The sequence below is a fragment of the Elephas maximus genome, chromosome 10, assembly GCF_024166365.1.
Source record: "Elephas maximus indicus isolate mEleMax1 chromosome 10, mEleMax1 primary haplotype, whole genome shotgun sequence".
NCBI lineage: Eukaryota > Metazoa > Chordata > Mammalia > Proboscidea > Elephantidae > Elephas > Elephas maximus.
Genome location: NC_064828.1, coordinates 18,315,404 through 18,334,160, shown reverse-complemented (window position 1 = coordinate 18,334,160; position 18,757 = coordinate 18,315,404). Strand labels below are relative to the sequence as shown.

General features: G+C 40.3%; 1 long non-coding RNA gene across 2 annotated transcripts in view; it reads right to left on the bottom strand.

Moving 5' to 3' along the window:
- Nucleotides 1–18,757, bottom strand: part of LOC126084271 (uncharacterized) — a 62,380-nt gene that overhangs the window by 18,516 nt on the left and 25,107 nt on the right. For both annotated transcript variants that reach the window (XR_007519011.1, XR_007519010.1), the window contains 2 exons: nt 3,904–4,512; nt 2,599–2,784 (listed from right to left, as the gene is read on the bottom strand). This is a non-coding gene — a long non-coding RNA (uncharacterized LOC126084271). The remainder of the gene's footprint in view (nt 1–2,598; nt 2,785–3,903; nt 4,513–18,757) is intronic.

Here is an 18,757-nt window from a genome sequence, read left to right as displayed (position 1 = left end):
ATGCTTCAAAGGCCAGTGTAGCAGGGGCACGGCTTTGGGGACCATGGTTTCAGGGGACATTTAGGTCAACTGGCATAACAAAATCTATAAAGGAAAACATTCTGCATTCCATTTTGGGGAGTGGCATCTGTGGTCTTAAACACTAGCAAGCGGCCATCTACAATGCATCAATTGGTCTCAATCCACCTGGAGCAAAGGAGAGTGAAGAACACCAAAGACACAAGGTAATTACAAGCCTAAGAGACAGAAAGGGCCACATAAATCAGAGACTACATCAGCCTGAGACCAGAAGAACTAGTTGGTACCTGGCTACAACTGATGACTGCCCTGACAGGGAACACAACAGAGAACCCCTGAAGGAGCAGGAGAGCAGTGGGATGCAGACCCCAAATTCTCTTAAAAAGACCAGACTCAGTGGTGAGACTAGAAGGACCCTGGAGGTCATGGTCCCCAGACCTTCTGTTAGCACAAGACAGGAACCATTCCCAAAGCCAACTCTCCAGACAGGGATTGGACCGGGCTATAGTTTTTTTTTTTATAGGATAGAAAATGGTACTGGTGAGGAGTAAGCTTCTTGAATCAAGTAGATGCATGAGACTATGTGGGCAGCTCCTGTCCGGAAAGGAGGTGAGAAACCAGAGGGGGGCCGAAGCTAGCTGAATGGACACAGAAATAGAGGATGGAGAGAAGGAGGGTGCTGTCTCACTAGGAGGAGAGCAACTAGGAGTATATAGCAAGGTGTACATAAATTTTTATATGACTGACTTGATTTGTAAACTTTCACTTAAAGCACAATAAAAATTAAAAAAGAATGTGTCTGCATGCACGCTTTTTATGCAATCCCAGATGACTGGACCAGATGACAGTTTACTTTTCAAGTGAGCTCTTAGTTTCTCCATTGATATAATGAGGTAACTAGACTGTACGGTCCCTTGCAGCCCTGTGACTTTGAGGTTTTTCAAGGGTACTCAAACATCGAAATGAGCTGTGAACGGAAATCTGTAGGCTTTCTGTCGTGGGACACTGTTAGGAAATACCTCGATTTCAGATATCTTCAGAAACCAAAGTGATTCCGAAACGCTATTCTGAAGAGCATTAGATACTCAGAAGGTTAAAGTAAAATGAGATGCGTGGTAGGATAAATTTAGGAAACAATGTTAAATGTATTTCTTTACTGCGTGACTTCCCAAATCTAATGTGTATCTGCCCCCCTCCCCCAAAAAAAACCCCACTGCCGCTGAGTAGATTCCAACTCATAGCAGCCCCATAGAACTGCCTCACAAGGTTTCCAAGGAGCAGCTGGTGGATTTGAACTGGAACCTTTTGGTTAGCAGCCAATCTCTTATCAACTGCACCACCACTAATACTCCACTGCGTATTAGTTTAGTAGGAATATCCAAGTGGTGGACTCCCTCAGGAAGCAGTATCTCAGACAAGGACCTAGATGGAGACAGTTCATGTTGGAGGTGATTACAGGAATCACAAATGAGGGTGGGAAAACTGAGATAAGGAAGTGAAAAATGGCTACGTAGCTATGTTACTGAACAAGTTACTGCTATGGTTGACCAGGGCTTGGTCCTGCTGTAACCAACTGAAAAACTACTAGGAAGTGGCTTCCAAATTGGCCCACTGATGGTGGGGAGGCCTGTGTCTCCCAATGGTTGAAGGTTACCCTGAGGGTGTGAACTCTGTCATACTTCCGGGTAACACCTGCAGGCAGCCCAGAACTTCCAAGGTGCTGAAGAAAGCCCTCAGGCAAAGAAAGAGCAGTTTAAGGTGGAAAGCTATCAACAAGCCAGAAACATCTACCACAGCTGAATTCAGAGATGAGCTGCAGAGATGATGTGTAGGGAGCAACCCATTAGCTGCAGTGTATAGGTATGTGGGAAACCCTGGTGGTGTAGTGGGTAAGTGCTATATGGCTGATAACCACCAGACGCTCCTTGGAAACTTTATGGGGCAGTTCTACTGTCCTTTAGGGTCGCCATGAGTTGGAATTGATTCGGTGGCAATGGGTTTGGTTTTCTGGTGTATGTGGAGGAAGGAGGGAAGAGGGGTCAACATTTTTTAAACTCAAAACACTTTCTGGCCTCAAATCACTTTCTTCCATGGAGTCTCCCAGCAGATGTGACTCTAAACCAAAACCCCATTGCCGTCGATTCCCACTCATCATGACCCTATAAAACAGAGTAGAACTGGCCCACAGGGTTTCCAAGGCTGTAATCTTTACAGAAGCAGGCTGCTGATCTTTCTGCCATGGAGCAGCTGGTGGGTGCGAACCACCAACCTTTTGGTTCACAGCCGAGCACTTAGCCACTGCACCACCAGGGCTGCTTATGTGACTCTGAAACTCCTTTATCTATGAAGCCTTTGTCTCTGGGGCAATGCTATTACAAATGACACAATGCCAGTTATTTGCAATCTTGGTAACATTAGATCTCTTCAGGCTTTATTTTCTACAATCACAATAGAAAAGATCAGAATATACACCAATAAGCTCCTGTCATGTCTGGGGTAGAAACTAGGGCACTACATTTCACATGGTGCCAGGCATGAGGTCAACACAAACATGAAAAAAAAAAGCAAAGAGCAATTTACCTCCAAAAGAGGTTGCCATCTGAAGTGATGCATGTCAGAGGAGGGACAGAATGTTCAATGTGTTGTTGGAACCATTACAAGGAGTCGCCATCTGCCATCCGGTGCCATCTCCAGCTTCCTTTAACCATCTGCACACCTGCTCAGGCATGTCACACTAGGGAAGGCATGCCTACGCCATCATTAATGCTGTGGCAATAAAAACAAAAGCTCAAGAAACAGCTCTGGGGCCTCTGAAACTATTACTTCCTTATATTGGGAATCTGCCTCCATGAAGAAACATATGGAGAAGAGATTGATAACCTAAAGCTTAGATCTACACAGGACTGAAGTTTCTCTGTGATCTGAATTTTTAGACTACCAGGTCATACGTAGAAAATCAGCAAATTGTTAAGAGAATAGCGTAGCAAATGCTAAACAGAACCTAATCTGGAATGCATTATGTATATTTTCATTTTGAAGCCTGATCGATCCAAGAATTACTTCTTCTCTACCCTCATTCAGATTTCACATCCAGACCCTCTTTTTCCAGGAAAGCGAAAACAAATCCATCCAAAACTAATTATGGAGAAGTGCCCGTAGCAACTGCTCAAAGCAATCACTTCTCCTAGAGACCCTTGAATGAGAGTGTACAGCTTGACTGTACCAGTTCTTTAGACCCTCATGAGCCTTGCCTTAAAAATAACTGAAAGATTTCTTTTAACTTGGGGATTATAAAGATACCAAAAGACACACTGTTAGTGAGAACTCACTGAATACATTATATGCAGTGACATATACTTAGCCTTTTCTAATTCGTTAAGTAGATAAACCTACAGAGAAGCAATATGGCACAGCGGTACGAGCCCTGAGGTCAAACCGCCAGGGTTCACCTAGCTGCACCATGTACCAGCTGTGTGACCTTGACCAAATCACATAAGCTCTAGGAAACTCAGTGCCTTCATATATAAAGTAAATGAAATGCAGGTAAATGGAAATGCATGTAATTACATGAAAAGTATTTGCCATAGTATCTGGAACATAATAAGAGCTTAAAAATGTTAGCTACTGTGATTGGCTGAAAAATTGTCCCCCTCCAAATTATCATGCCCTATTTCCCTGGATCCTGAAAATGTTAACTTATAGGAGATGAACATCTTCGCAAATGTAATTAAACATCTTGAGATGGAAAGGTTATCTGGATTATGGGTGGGGGGGGCCTAAACACAATCACATGTATCTTGATAAGAAGGAGGCAGGGGGAGATTGCCACACACAGCAGAGAAGGCAATACAAAAACGGAGCAGAGAGAGATTTGAAGTTGCTAACCTGAAGACTGAAATGATGTGTCCACAAGCCCAGGAATGCCAGCAGTCACCAGAAGCTGGAAGAGGCAAGGAACGGATGGATCCACCCCCCAGAGTTTCCAGAGGAAGTATGATGCTGAGAACACCTCAGTTTTTTGCCCATTGATACTGATTTCAGATTTCTCAGCTTCCGAAACCAACAGATGATGTATGTTTCTTCTTTGAAGCCATGAAATTTGTGGTAATCCATTACAGCCGCCACGGAAAATGAATGCATTATTGTTATATATTTGTATTGACTATCTTTTGCTGCATAGCAAAACTTAGTGGCTTAAAACTACAAAGATTATCTCACAGTTTCTGTAGGTCAGGAATACAGGTATAGCTTAGCTACGTGCCTCTGCCTCACTGCCTCTCACAAGGCTGCAATCAAGGTGACGGCTGGGGCTGTTGTCTCATCTGAAGGATTGAATGAGGAAGAGCCACGCTCACTCACGTGGTTGCTGGCAGGATTCATTTCTTCACCAGTTGCTAGACGGAAGGCTTCAGATCTTCACTGGCTGTTGGCCAGAGGCTGCCCTCATTTCCTTGCCACGTGGGCCTCTCCATAGGGCAGCTCACAACATGGCAGCTGGCGTCATCAAAGGGAGCAAGAGAGAGATCAAGAAAGAGAGAAGAGACAGAAGTCAACATCTATTTAACCTAATCTCAGAAGTGATATCCCATTACTTCTGCAGTATTCTCTTTGTTAAAAGTGAGTCATCGGGTCCAAGACCATTCGCTACCCAGTGTAATTATCTGCACAGTCAGAATCATGTTTTTTGATGGCTGTCCTGGCTCTTCATCACCTGTTGATCCTTTTTTTAAATATTAAACTGATCAAATTTACATTGGTCTAGGTATTGTGCACTGCAGGAATGCTAAAAAAAAAAAAAAAAAATCCTCAGTCTTTCAATCTGCAAATGCTCCAAGCTCAGACTTTAAAAAGAAATTATCAACCGTATTTCTATAGTTTTACATCTGTTTCCATGTGTTCCTGTGTAACTCCTCCAATTCTTTAAAAAAAAGTGTGCTAAGTAGTTGCCTGGGAATGACTTATTCTACCTGCTACTACTATGGTGAGAATTCTTCTAGATTTCCTTGCATTTGGCAAAAGGAGAGCAACTTCCAGCCCAGAACATCTCTGTTAGATCTCAAGGAGCACTCCCTGTGTCTATCACACATGTCTCTCCCCAGCCCCAGAATCAACGGTAGACTTCAAAACTGTCCTTTAGCTTCATTAACAATTTGCTGTTTGACTGTTCACACCACTGAGATCAAAGATCATAGAATCTTTGAGCTGAAAAGTATTAAATTTATCTCATCGAATCCTTTGACAGAAAAACTCAGATTTCTCTCTGACATCCCCTGATATTTTCGGTGCTAATTAGAGTCAGAGTTAAGAGCAGAGCCTACTTTCTCCATTCCCAATGAAGTGTGTATGTGTGTGTGTGTCGCTCATTATGCCACTGCTTTTGTATACTAATTAGTTCTCAAGTACACAAAAGGTACTCAGAAATGTTTGTAAACAACATCGAATCCATGCTAGAACCTAAATAATTTCCAAAACATAAAATTCTGATGGAAATGAGGTTCGTGTTTGAACTTAGCCACAACTGAGCACTAAATCTTTGCTTGGCTTCTTGTCCTGGTATCAGTCAAGGTCTAGTCAGAAAACAGAAACCACACAGTAATTTGAACAGGAAAGTTTTAATATAAAGAATTATTAACTATTCACAGGGAGTGATTAGCTACCAAGAGGGGATAAAAGAGAACTTTAAAGACTACTTTAGGTGTAAGTGAAAGAACCCTAGGAAGTAAAAAATTGTAAAGAGCCCCCCCCTTCCCAATGCTGGGAGTCAGTCCTTGTTGGATGGCAGAGAAGTCTTTAGGTTGCCCTCCACCACAGCAGGTCCAACAACATTGGGCCAAGGCTGGTGGGCAGGGAACCACCACTAGGTTGCCAAGGAAACTCGCTAGGAAGCTGCCAGCAGGGGCTGCTGTTGAATTCACTGGGAAGCTCTCTGAGGTGCCCACAGAACTCACCAGGAAGCTGCCTACAGGGGATGCTGTTAAGCTCACTGGTAAGCCAGCTGGGGCTCCTGCAGAGCTTGCCAGGAAGCTGCCTGTAGGTTGTACCACTTGCTGGGGTAACTCTACTAGGTATCCTGGAACAGACCAGCCAAGCACAGCAGGAACAAGTAGAGAAGGAAAAAGCACATCGGAGCCAGTAAGAAAAGTCTCTTCCCCTTGCAGGATTCCTGTATTGTCCTCTATTGACAAAATTTAACGTGGTACCAGCTGGTAAAGAATTATTTACCAGATTCCGCTATCAAGCACAGCAATAAACTGTGGATTTGGAGCTGAGGCAATAAATCAATAACTGGCACACTCTCTTCATCAGTGATAAGACACGTGCTATAGTCTCTTTTATAGTCTTAGCTCTGCTAGCCTGCTAACACCCCGGGGGTGACTACCGCATTTTTATGCAAATAATGCACACCTCCTAGTTTTGTTTGCCAACCACGCCCTCCCCCGCCCCCCGGGTAATTTCATAGCTGTGCTATGATAATCTTTCTTTACAGCAACATGTTAAAAAAAAAAAATTGGCATAGCTGGGTTTAGGAGAATACCTGGGGGGAGGGGAGGAGTAAGGAAGGGTGTAGTTGAAAAACAAAAGTAGAAGGCATGCATTATTTACATAAAAATGCAGTAATCTCTGTTCCAGGTGGTCTGGGGGCTGGAAGAGCTGGGGCTGGTCAAATCTCCCTTTCCTCAGGTAGTCTCAAGATCTCTCTATGTGGTCTCTCACGTGCTCTCTCCAGCACGGGAACCTCAGAGTAGTTGGACTTTTTACGTGGTGCCTCAGAGCTCCAAGGGTGAGTGTTCCAAAAGTGAGCATTCTAAGAGGCCTGGACTGAAGCTACAGGCTTCTCATGACTTCACCTCAGAAATTCCATTACATCACTTCTACCACCTTCTTTTGGTCAAGCAGATCACTAAGGCTAGTCAAATTCAACAAAAGGGGAACCAGACCACACTTCTCAGTGGGAGGAATAGCAAAGGAAGTGGGTCATCTTTAATTTACCACATAAGGGAATGCAACAGGACAACTGGATAGGCAATTGAGGGGAAAAAAAAGGAAGGATAAAAGAATCATTACCTCACACCATACACAAATATAGCTATTATGTACGTTAACAATATGAAAAGAAAGAAGTAAACCAATAAAAGATTTAAAAGAAAAAGGTTTTATATGCATGTGGTATGTTGAAAGGACTAGACTTGGTAATACAAAATAGTGAAATAGCTCTTTTTCCTTAAATCACTACTCTTCGAAACTGCTCTGCCACATTACCATTCCCACTTCTGGATACTGTCTCAGGAAGATCTTGGAGCTTTTCACATAATTTTCAGACATTTGGACAGTTCAGGCATTAAACAATTCAATCCTATCTAAATCAAAACTTCAATCTCCCATCCAATGTACAGCTGTCCTTTCCTGGCTTGGGCCTGATCACCAGGACAGGAGGCACCCCAGTCTGCTGTTTCAGTATTCCTTTCCTTGCCCTTCCGCTCCTTCTGTCACTTACTATACCGCCACTGGGATTCTCCAGGGGGAGAAGAGGGAAGAGGAGATAGGTCTTACCTGATGTTCTCCCCATCACAGCAAATGACCAAATGCTGGATCTGTCTTTTGTAAGATGTTTTCATGGCATCTCCAACATTGTAATATAACCTGGCAGGGACTGATCTCACAACTATTTCTCCACTCCTGCTTCCTCAACAGGCTCCACACTGACTCTTTCCACAGGAGTCCACATGGCCTGGCCTAGCCAAACTCAGAAAGTGAAGTCATCTTTTTTCCTCCGCCTTTGCAGGCAGATAGATTTTTCCCCGCAAGAGTAATACACCCAATTTCTCTGCCACCAAAATTTCATGGGATATTGGTCAAGCAGTCCCAGGAACAGGCACCTCTTCAAAACACCGTACTTTATTTTCCTGAAGGTACATGGGCACAGGGAGGGTAGGGGTCCTCACTTGGTTTGAGTGAGAGAAACACCTTTCTCAGAGAAAAGCAACTGCGTATTTGTCTAGACTACTCTCTTAAAAATTCTCAATTTACCAAAAAAAAAAAAAAAAAACTTCATATACTCTTTCATATCCATCGCCTCCTTCTAGACCACAGTCCAGATACCCAGAACTTCAGAATTCCCTGCCCAGTAGTCCCAAGCTCATTTCCAGGGCCTGCCTAAGTCTTTTTCCCAGGACAGTACCCTGGAGCAAAGAATGGGTCAACAATGTCCTCTCTCTTGGGCCTGAGGGGCAGCCAAGAGGCAGCTGTCAGGATTTAGTGGACAAAGCACGGTTGTGTGGGCTGGGGATTCCACAAGACTCTTCCTGATCCAAAGCAAAGCCAGGAGTGGGAAGGGAAGGGGAGTAAACCACAGGCTGGCTCCCACAAATACTGGGGGCAGGCCTGCCTGAACATAATTGCATCAGCCTTCTCTACCAAAGAGTTTTCCCAATGCTGGAAATCTCTTCCAACCTCATGTTGACCTAACTGCACTTCCCTTCCTTTGAATTGGGCTTTACTGAAACAGAAAACAACTGTTTTGTGAAGGCTACAGACCACTGACAAGAACACAAATAACAAATGTCATCCTGTCTCAGATACCACAAGAGGCCAATGCCTTTGCCAGTCTAAAAGCCATTTGATGGCTGAATTCCAGCCAAAATCTTGAGGCCAGTTAATTCAACAATGCCTTTTACTGTCATTCTTTGCTACTATCCAAAGCTTATGGCCATATGTCCTTTCTTCTACTCTGACTCCACTTTTATACTGTGAGTCTTCCCCCCAGATCCACCAATGACAAACACATCAACCTTTGTCATGGTTCCCAGGCGCATACCCATTTTTTGTCAACTTTCCCTGATTTTCCACTTTTTCCCAGAATACTCCCCCTACCTACTTGTTTCTACCTCCCAATTAGGTTGGTAGCTCATTGTTTCACTGCTCATATAATAAGGGGAGGGACACACATCACATCTTTGTCTATACTGCTGCCTTCAGATTACTACCCCTTCACCTTTCTATAAAAACACCTTCATTGAGTGTTACACCAGCTGTCTGTAGCTCCCACTCTTTTCCTTGTCATTGCAACTATTACTTCCTATTTACTACCTGTACTTATTACATATTTGGGCAACTGGCTCATACTTAATGGTTAAGGTTATATGTCAGCGTGGCTGTACCATGATTACCAGTGGTTTGGCAGTGATGTAATGATGCAATCTGGCCATTGTGTAATAATATAATCATCTTCCATTTTGTGATCAGATGTAATCATCCTCCATTTTGTGACTTGATGTGAACAGTCAATTAGTTGAAAAGGGAGTTTGCTTGGGGGTGTGGCCTGCATCTATTACATATGGATGTTCTGGAAAAGCCATTCTCTTGCTCTGGATCCTGCACCTGACCTCTGGTTCTTGGGACTTGAGCTAGCAGCCTGCTGAATTGCCTGCCGATCTTGGGATTCATCAGCCTCCATAGCCTGTGAGCCAGTGGCCTGCCATCTTACCTGCCAATTCTGAATTCACCAGCCTCTGCAGCCCATGAGCCAGTAGCCTGCCATTTGATCTGCCTATCTTGGGTTCATCAGCCTCTGCAGCTACATGAGTCAGGAAAAGCCTCCAGCCTGACGCCTGACCCATAGACTTGGAACTTGCCAGCCTCCACAACCACATGAGACATTTCCAAGATAAATCTCTATATATATATTTTTTGTTTTTCTAGAGAACCCAGCCTAAGACACTTACTATCTTTCTTTCTTCTCTAGTTTTGTCATCATTCTAGGTAAATCTGATATCTGTGTGGACAATTCATCTGATATCACAGTTCCTTGGATTTCCAGTTTATTTCAACAATTTACTTCTATGTTCAAATCTAGTTCTTTAACATTTCGTAGAACCATTCTGTCTCTTAAATGTAAGCCCTGATATACACTTGACAGTCTTCTTATTCCTTACTCTTACTATCTCTATTCTTATGCCTCATCAATACCTCCAAACTTTTAATCCCTCACTTCCCCCAGTCTGTCTGCCCCACCTATCAAATCTCTTGATTAGACCTCCTGCTTCTAGTCACCCTCCAATGATCTTTATAAAACAGAAATCTGATTGTGTAACTTTCCTGCTTAAAATTCTTCAAAAGCTCTTCATAATTTTTAGAAATTTCAAATTCCTTAAGCAAAGTCTTTCATAATTTGCCTTTGACTGACCATTCCAGCCTCATTCCCCAGCCCAGCACACACCCTGCACTCAAGCTTTGCTGAACTAGTTTCCATTCCACCCATCTAGCTACATGCAATGTCCTTCTTTCCTACCTCATCTTGATTAACTCGACCTAGATAAGTTTTTTTGTTGTTGTCAAACTTTTTATTTTAAGATACTTGTAGATGCACATGCAGTTCTAAGAAATCAGGTGGAGATCCCTTTACCCTTTACCCAATTTCCTACAATGGTAACATCCTTCAAAACTGTATTATGATCTCAGAACCAGGACTGACACTGAGACAGAACAGTTTCATCACCACAAGGATCCCTCATGTTGCCCTTTTATAATCAAACCCTCTTCCTTCCCACTCCTAGGCCCTCCTTAACCCGTAAAAAAAAAAAAAAAAAAAAAAAATTTTTTTTTTTTTTTAATGTGGCAACCATTATTCTGTTCTCCATTTCTATAACTTTGTCATTTAAAGAATATTTGTAATGATATAGTATATACTCTTTTGGGATTGGCTTTTTTCACTCAATATAATTTCCTGGAGTATCATCCAGGTTGTTACATGTATCAATAATTCTTTTCTATTGCATGCTATGGATGTACCAGTTTGTTTACCCATTCACTCAGTAAATGACATCTGGGTTGTTTACAGTTTTTTTGTTTCTGATTTTTTCCTATTGTAAATAAAGCTGCTATAAACATTTCCGCGATGGCTTTTGCATGAACGTTAAGTTTTCATTTTTCTGGGATAAATGTCCAAGAGTCCGATTCCTGGATCATATGATCTGGGCATATTTAGTTTTTTAAGAAACTGTCACTTTGTTTTTCCAGAGTGATGGGCTGTTTACATTCCCACCAGCAATGCATGAGTGATGACAGTTTTTCTACATCCTTGCCAGAATTTGGCACTGTTATTATTTATTTTAGCCATTCTATAAATATGTGCTGATATCTCACAAAAACCATTACATTAACGTCTCATGATGTTGAACATTTGTATAGCCTCTTCAGTGATACGTCTCTTCATATATTTTCTTACTGGATTTTTTGTTTTACTGTTGAGTTTTGAGAGTTCTTTATATATTCTCAATACTAGTCCTCTGTTTGATATGTGCTTTACAAATATTTTCTCTCAGTCTGCCTTTTTATCCTGTTAACTGGGTCTTCCATGGTAAAAAAAAAAAAAAGTTTTTAATTTTGATAAATTCTAGTTTATCGAATTATCCTTTTATGGAACATGCTTTTGGTGTCAAATCTAAGCAAGAGTTCTTTGCATAGCCCTAAACCCAAAGATTTTCTTTTTTTTTTCCTAAAAGTTCTACAGTTTTACATTTAACTCCAAGATCCATTCTGAGTTAATTTTTATATAGGCAGGAGACTTAGGTCAAAGTTCATTTGTTTGCCTAAGGATGTGTAATTGTTCCAGCACTATTTGTTGAAAAGGCTATCTTTCCTCACCTTTGTCAAAAATAAGTTGGGCATATTTGTATGTATCTATGTCTGGGCTCTCTATTCTATTCCATTAATTCATCCCTCCACCAGCACCACACAGTCTTAATTACTGTAGCTATAGAATAAGTCTCGGAATCAAATTGACTGATTGATTACTCCCATTTTTTTCTTTTTCAAAATGGTTTTAGCTATTCTTGCTCCTTTTCCTTTCCATATAAAGTTTAGAATGATTTTATCTATTTATCTAGAAAAGCATCTTGCCAGGATTTTCATAAGAAGTGCATTAAACTTATGTATCTATTTAGAGAAGAACAGCATCCTTACCTTGTTAAGTCTTCCAATCTATAAAGATGGTATGTCACTCCATCTATTTAGATGTTCTTTGATTTCTTTCATCCGCATTTTGTAGTTTTTAGCACACAAGTCCTGTATATATTTTGTGAGATTTACACTTCAGTGTTTATTTTTCTTTTTTTCAATGACTCCATATAGTGTAGTATTTTTAATTTTTGTGTCCGTGTGTCCTTGTGCTCATTGTCGTTGAGTCAATTTCAGCTCACAGCAACCCTACAGGACAGAGTAGAACTGCCCCATAGCGTTTCCAAGGAGCAGCTGGTGGATTTGAACTGCTGACCTTTTGGTTAGCAGCTGAGCTCTTAACCACTCCGCCACCAGGGCTTCATTGTTAGTATACAGAAGTACAGTTGATTTTTGTATTTTGATCTTGTATCCTGTGATCTTGCTGAATTTACATAACAGTCCTAGGAGCTTTTTGGTTTTGTTTTTGTAGATTTCTTGAAATTTTCTACATAGAAAATCATGTCACTGGCAATAAGAATAGTTTTATTTTTTCCTTTCTAATCTGGATGCCCTTTTTTTTTTTTTTTGTCTTGCCTGATTACACTGGCTAGAACTTCCAGTACTACATTTAATAAAAGTGGTGGGAGCAGACATCCTTGCCTTGTTCTTGATCTTGGGGGAAAAAATATTCAATCTTTGACCATTAAGTATAATGTTAGCTATAGGTACTTTTTTTTTTTATATAGGTACTTTGTAGATGCTGTTTATCAAATTGAGGAAGTTGCACCCTACTCATATTTTTCTGAAAGTTTTTATGCTGAGTAGGAGTTGAATTTTGTCAAGGACTTTTTTTTTATACTGATTGATATGATAGTGTGATTTTTCTTCTTTACCTTATTTATAGGCGGATTATATTGACTTTTGAATACTGAATTAGCTTTGCATCACTGGAAAAAATCCCACTTGATCATGATGTTCAATTATTTTTATATATTGCTGAATTATATTTGTTAATATATTACTAATACATTGATTTTTTGCATCTATATTTGTCAAATGTTTTGCATCATACTTATTTTGCATCTATATCCATGCCCTTTGGCTAGAAAGAGCAAATTTTTGTTGGGTCTTTTTTGTCAGTACCCATTGGCATTTCTAGGTTGCTGGTTTCTTCAGCTCCAGAAAGGAACATAAAGATAACCCAGAGAACTCACCACCCTGTTCCTTCTTGGATCTCTAGTCAATCTGCCTTCTTCTCTCCACTTTTCACAGTCTTTTTATGTTTGTTTATATGTAATACCCATGGTTTCCAGTTGTACTTAGCATGAGGAATAGGGGAAAGTACAACTACTCCATCTTCCTAGTCACTGCATAATTTTAAAAATATGTATTATTTTTGAAATTAGAGAAAGTAAAAGAAGTTTTTTTGAAAGACTTGGTTCAAACATAAATTGTTCCAAAGTCTTTCCTAGTCCCTCAAGCCTGGGTTAGGGTCCCATCCTCTATGTGTTCTAAGATCACCTATTCTGAATTCAGAATTATACTGTTTTGTAAATGCCTGTCTATCTGTCTGCCCCACTAAACTAAAAGTTTGTGAACAGTGCAGACATTATCTTATTTGATGTTGAGTTCCCAGTACCTAGAATAGTGTCTGCTATGTAACTGGTGATCAATAAATAAATTTGTTGAATAGCTATCATTTTCCTATTCAAAAATCTTGAGGAGCTTACTAGAACTTTCACAGGAATGTTCACATTCAGTTTGTTATTGAATTGAAGACTGTAATCAGGCCCACTTACCTCTAGAAACCAATCTCCCACCAACTATCCTATATAAGTCCTTTCTTCAATCAAAATGATCATCTTACTTCCAGAACCCTCCCACTAGTCCAGAGAATGGCATGAGTAGAAAGATCTTATCCTTGTTTTATCTCCATCTTTTCTAGACTCCTCTCTCTAACCTCCTGGACATAATTTTCCACAGCATTTTTAAACAGTAACCATCTTTGACATATTTCTTTTTTTTTTTTTAAATATATCATTATCCACAGGGTTTCCAAATCCATAAGCTCCATGCAAGCAGGAGCCATGTCTTTTTGTCCTTCACACACTGCACACTGCCTTACATATATTAGGTACTCAACAGATATTGGTTGTTGAAGAAAAATTAAAATTTGGAGTGTTTTCAAAATTTACAATAAGGAAGGAAAAGGAAAGATATTTCATAAATAAAAGGAAGTCAGCACAATAGAGTAAGAGGAACAAAGAAAACGTCAACACCCAAAAAAAGCAATACAAAATGACAGCAATAAACTCACACCTATTGATAATTACACTGAACATAAATGGTTTAAATGCATGCACGAAGAGTCAGAGAGTAACAGAATGGACAAAAAAAACATGATCCATTCAATATGTTGTCTAAAACAGACATACCTTAGACACAAAGACATAAATATATTAAAAACCACAGAATGAAAAAAACGTACCAAGCAAACAGCAACTTTCAAAAAAGAACAGGAGAGGCAATACTAATCTCAGAAAAAAATAGACTTTAAGGCAAAATCCACCGTAAAAGATAAGGAAGGACATTATATAATGATTAAAGGGACATTCTACCATAGTGACAAAACCATAATAAATCTCTGTACACCCAGCAACAGGGCTCCAAGATATATAAAACAAACTCTAACGGCACTGAAGAGAGAAACTGACAGTTCATCAATAATGGTAAAGGACACTTGGTAAAGGACTGAACTTGGTAAAGGACTCTTGGTAAAGGACAGAACATTTGAAAAGAAACCCAGCAAAGATACTGAAGATCTTAAGCCCACAATCAACCATCTTGACTTCATAGACATATACAGAACACTCCACCCAATATCAGCAAAGTATACATTCTTTTCCAATGCACACGTAGCATTCTCCAGAACAGACCACATCTTAGGCCACAAAGCAACCTTCTACAAAATCCAAAATGCTGAGATAATACAAAGCATCTCTCCGATCACAATGTCATAAAAGTAGAAACTAATAACAGGAAAAGCAAGGGAAAATATATCATATACCTGGAAACTAAATAACACCTTGCTTAAAAACTGGGTAATAGAAGAAATCAAATATGGAATTGAAAAATTTCTAGAGTCAAATGAGAATGAAAATACATCATACCAAAACCTATGGAACACAGCCAAGGCAGTACTGAGATTAATTTATAGCAATAGGCACACCAATAAAAAAGAAGAAAGGGACAAAATCAAAACATTAGTCCTACAACTCGAACAAATAGAAACAGAACAGCAAAAGAAACCCACAGGTACTATAAGAAAGGAAATAATAAAGATAAAAGGAGAAATAAATGAAATAGAGAACAGAAAAACAATAGAAAGAATCAACAAAACCAAAAGTTGGTTCTTTGAAAAGATCAACAAAATCAACAAACCACTGGACAAATAGACAAAAGAAAAACAGGAGAGGAAGCAAATAACCCAAATAAGAAATGAACAGGGGACATTAAAATAGACTCAACTGAAATATAAATGATCATAAGAAAGTACTATGGAAAATTGTACTCAAGCAAATTTGAAAACCTAGAGGAAATGGGAAAATGTCTACAAATACATTACCTACCCCAACGAACACAAACTGATGTCAAAAATCTGAACAGAGCCATAACGAGAGAAGAGATCGAAAAGGAAAAAAAAAACCAAAAAACTTCCAACAAAGAAGTCCTGGCTCAGGTGGCTTTACTAGAGAATTCTACTAAACATTCAGAGAAGAGCTTGCATCAGTATCACTCAAACTATTTCAGAACAAAGAAAAGGAAGGGATACTTCCAAATTCATTCTATGAAGCCAGCATAATTCTGATATGAAAACCAGGCAAAGACACCACAAAAAAGGAAAATTACAGACCGATATCTCTCATGAACAGAGATGCAAAAAATTCTCAACAAAATTCTAGCCAATAGAATTCAGCACCATATTAAAAAAGAAAATACAATACACCACAACCAAGTCGGATTCATACCAGGTATGCAAGGATGGTTCAACATTAGAAAATCAATCAATGTAATCTACCACATAAATAAAAGAATCACGTGATATTTCAATCGATGAAGAAAAGGTATTTGACCAAGTCCAACACCCATTCCTGATAAAAACTCTGAATAACGTAGGAATAGAAGGGAAATTCCTTAACATAATAAACAGCATAAAAAAAAAAAAGCATACAAACCATAATTAACAATACACAAACACCAGAAGATAAGCTAGAAAACTGGGATCTTCTAAAAATTAGACACTTATGCTCATTAGACTTCACCAAAAGAGTGAAAAAAGAACCTACAGGCTCAGAAAAAATTTGGGGCTATGACATAGCCAACGAAGATCTAATCGCTAAAATCTACTGGAAAATCTAACACCTCTACAATAAAAAGACAAATAATCCAATCAAAAATAGGCCAAGGATATGAACAGACACTTCGCCAAAGAAGACATTCAGGTGGCTAAGAGACACATGAGGAAACGCTCCTGATCACTAGCCATTAGAGAAATGCAAATCAAAACTACAATGAGATACCATCTCACCCTGACACTACTGGCACTAATCAAAAAAACAGAATATAACAAATGTTGGAGAGGTTGCAGGGAGATTGGAACTATCATGCACTGCTGGTGGGAATGCAAAATGGTACAACCATTTTGGAAAACAATACTTATCCTCAAAAAGCGAGAAATAGAAATATCATATGATCCAGCTATCCCACTCCTAGGAATATATCCTACAGAAATAAAAGCTGTCACTCAAATATACATGCACACTCATATTCATTGCAGCATTATTCACGACGGCAAAAAAGATGGACACAACCTAAGTGCCCATCAACAGATGAATGAATAAACAAACTATGGTACATATGGTACATACAATATTACAAAATGATCAAGAACAATGATGAATCTGTGAAACATCTCACAATATGGATAAGTTTAGAAGGCATTACGTTGAGTGAAATAAATCAATCAAAAAAGGACAAATACTGTATGAGACCACTACTATAAAAACAAATGAAAATGTTCCCACACAGAGAGAAACAATCTGATGGTTATGAGGAAGGGGAAGGGTGGGAAGGGAAAAACACTAACTAGATAGTAGGTAAGTCTGATTTTGTGTAGGACAGCACACAATACTGGGGAAGTCAGCACAACTTGACCAGGGAAAAGTCACGGAAGCTTCACAGACCATCCAAACACCCTGAGAGACAGAGCTACTGGGCTGAGGGTTGGGGACCATGGTCTGAGGGGACATCTAGCTCAATCATCATAACATAGCCTATAAAGAACATGTTCTACATCCTACTGTGGTGAGTAGCAACTGGGGTCTTAAAAGCCTGTGAGCAGCCATCTAAGATATATCTACTTGCCCCATCCCAGCTGGAGCAAAGGAAAATGAAGACCAAAGACACAAGGGAAAGATTAGTCCAAAGGACTAACGGACCACAACTACCACAACCTCCACCAGACTGAGCCCAGAAGAACTAGATGGTGCCCAGTTATGACCACTGCCTGCTCTGGCAGAGATCACAATAGAAGTGCCCGGACAGAGCTGGAGAAAAATGTAGAACAAAATTCAAATTCACAAAAAAAAAAAAAAAAACCTGGCTTGCTGGCCTGACAGCCTGGAGAAACCCAAAAGTATGGCCCCTGGGCACTCTTTTAACTCAGTACTGAAGTCACTCCTGAGGTTCACCTTTCAGCCAAAGATTAGACAAGTCTATAGGGCCAACAATAACACTCGTGAGGGACATGTATCATAGTTCAATCATATATATGAGACTAAAGGTACACCAGCCCAAAAGCAACAATGAGAAGGCAGGAAGGGACAGGAAAACTGGATGAATGGAAACAGGGAACCTGGGGTGAAGAAGGGGGGAGTGTTGACACATTGCAGGGTTGGCAACCAATATCACAAAACAATTTGTGTATTAACTGTTTAATGAGAAATTAATTCACTCTGTAAGCTTTTACCTAGATTACAAAATTTCAAAAATCTCAAAAAAAAAAAAATTAGAATTTTTGAGAGGACGCAATATTAAACCACAAATTAAGAAAACTGCTTTCTCCATCTAGCTCAGCTCCTTACTCAGTGCAACACAGTGGTAGCTAGTTCAGATCAGTTGGCCTCTCTACTTTTTACTTTCTTCATCAGTAAAATGTTGTTTTTGTTGTTGTGTGCCATCAAGTTGATTCCAACTCATAGCGACTCTATATGACTGAGTAGAACTGCCCCATAAGGATTCCTAGGCTTAATCTTTATGGGAGCACACTGCCAGGTCTTTGCTCCCACAGTGCAGCTGGTGAGATTGAACCATCAATCTTTTGGTTAGCAGCCAAGTACTTAGACATCTTAAAAGATATTTGAGGGAGGCGGAGCCAAGATGGCGGACTAGGCAGACGCTACCTCGGATCCCTCTTACAACAAAGACACGGAAAAACAAGTGAATTGACCACATACATAACAATCTACGAACCCTGAACAACAAACACAGATTTAGAGACGGAGAACGAACTAATACGGGGAAGCAGCGATTGTTTCCAGAGCCTGGAGCCAGCGTACCAGTCAGGTACGGCACAAGCACAGAGACCTGCTCCACCCCCCTGAACTAACCCTGGGAGGGGGACCAGCCGGTTCCACGGGCGGCGTGGGACGCAGCCGGTAGGAGAAGTCCCCGGGAGGCAGTGACTGGTCTTGGAGCAGAAAGAGCAGCATCCGAGCCGGGGAACCGTCCCGCAGGGATTTGG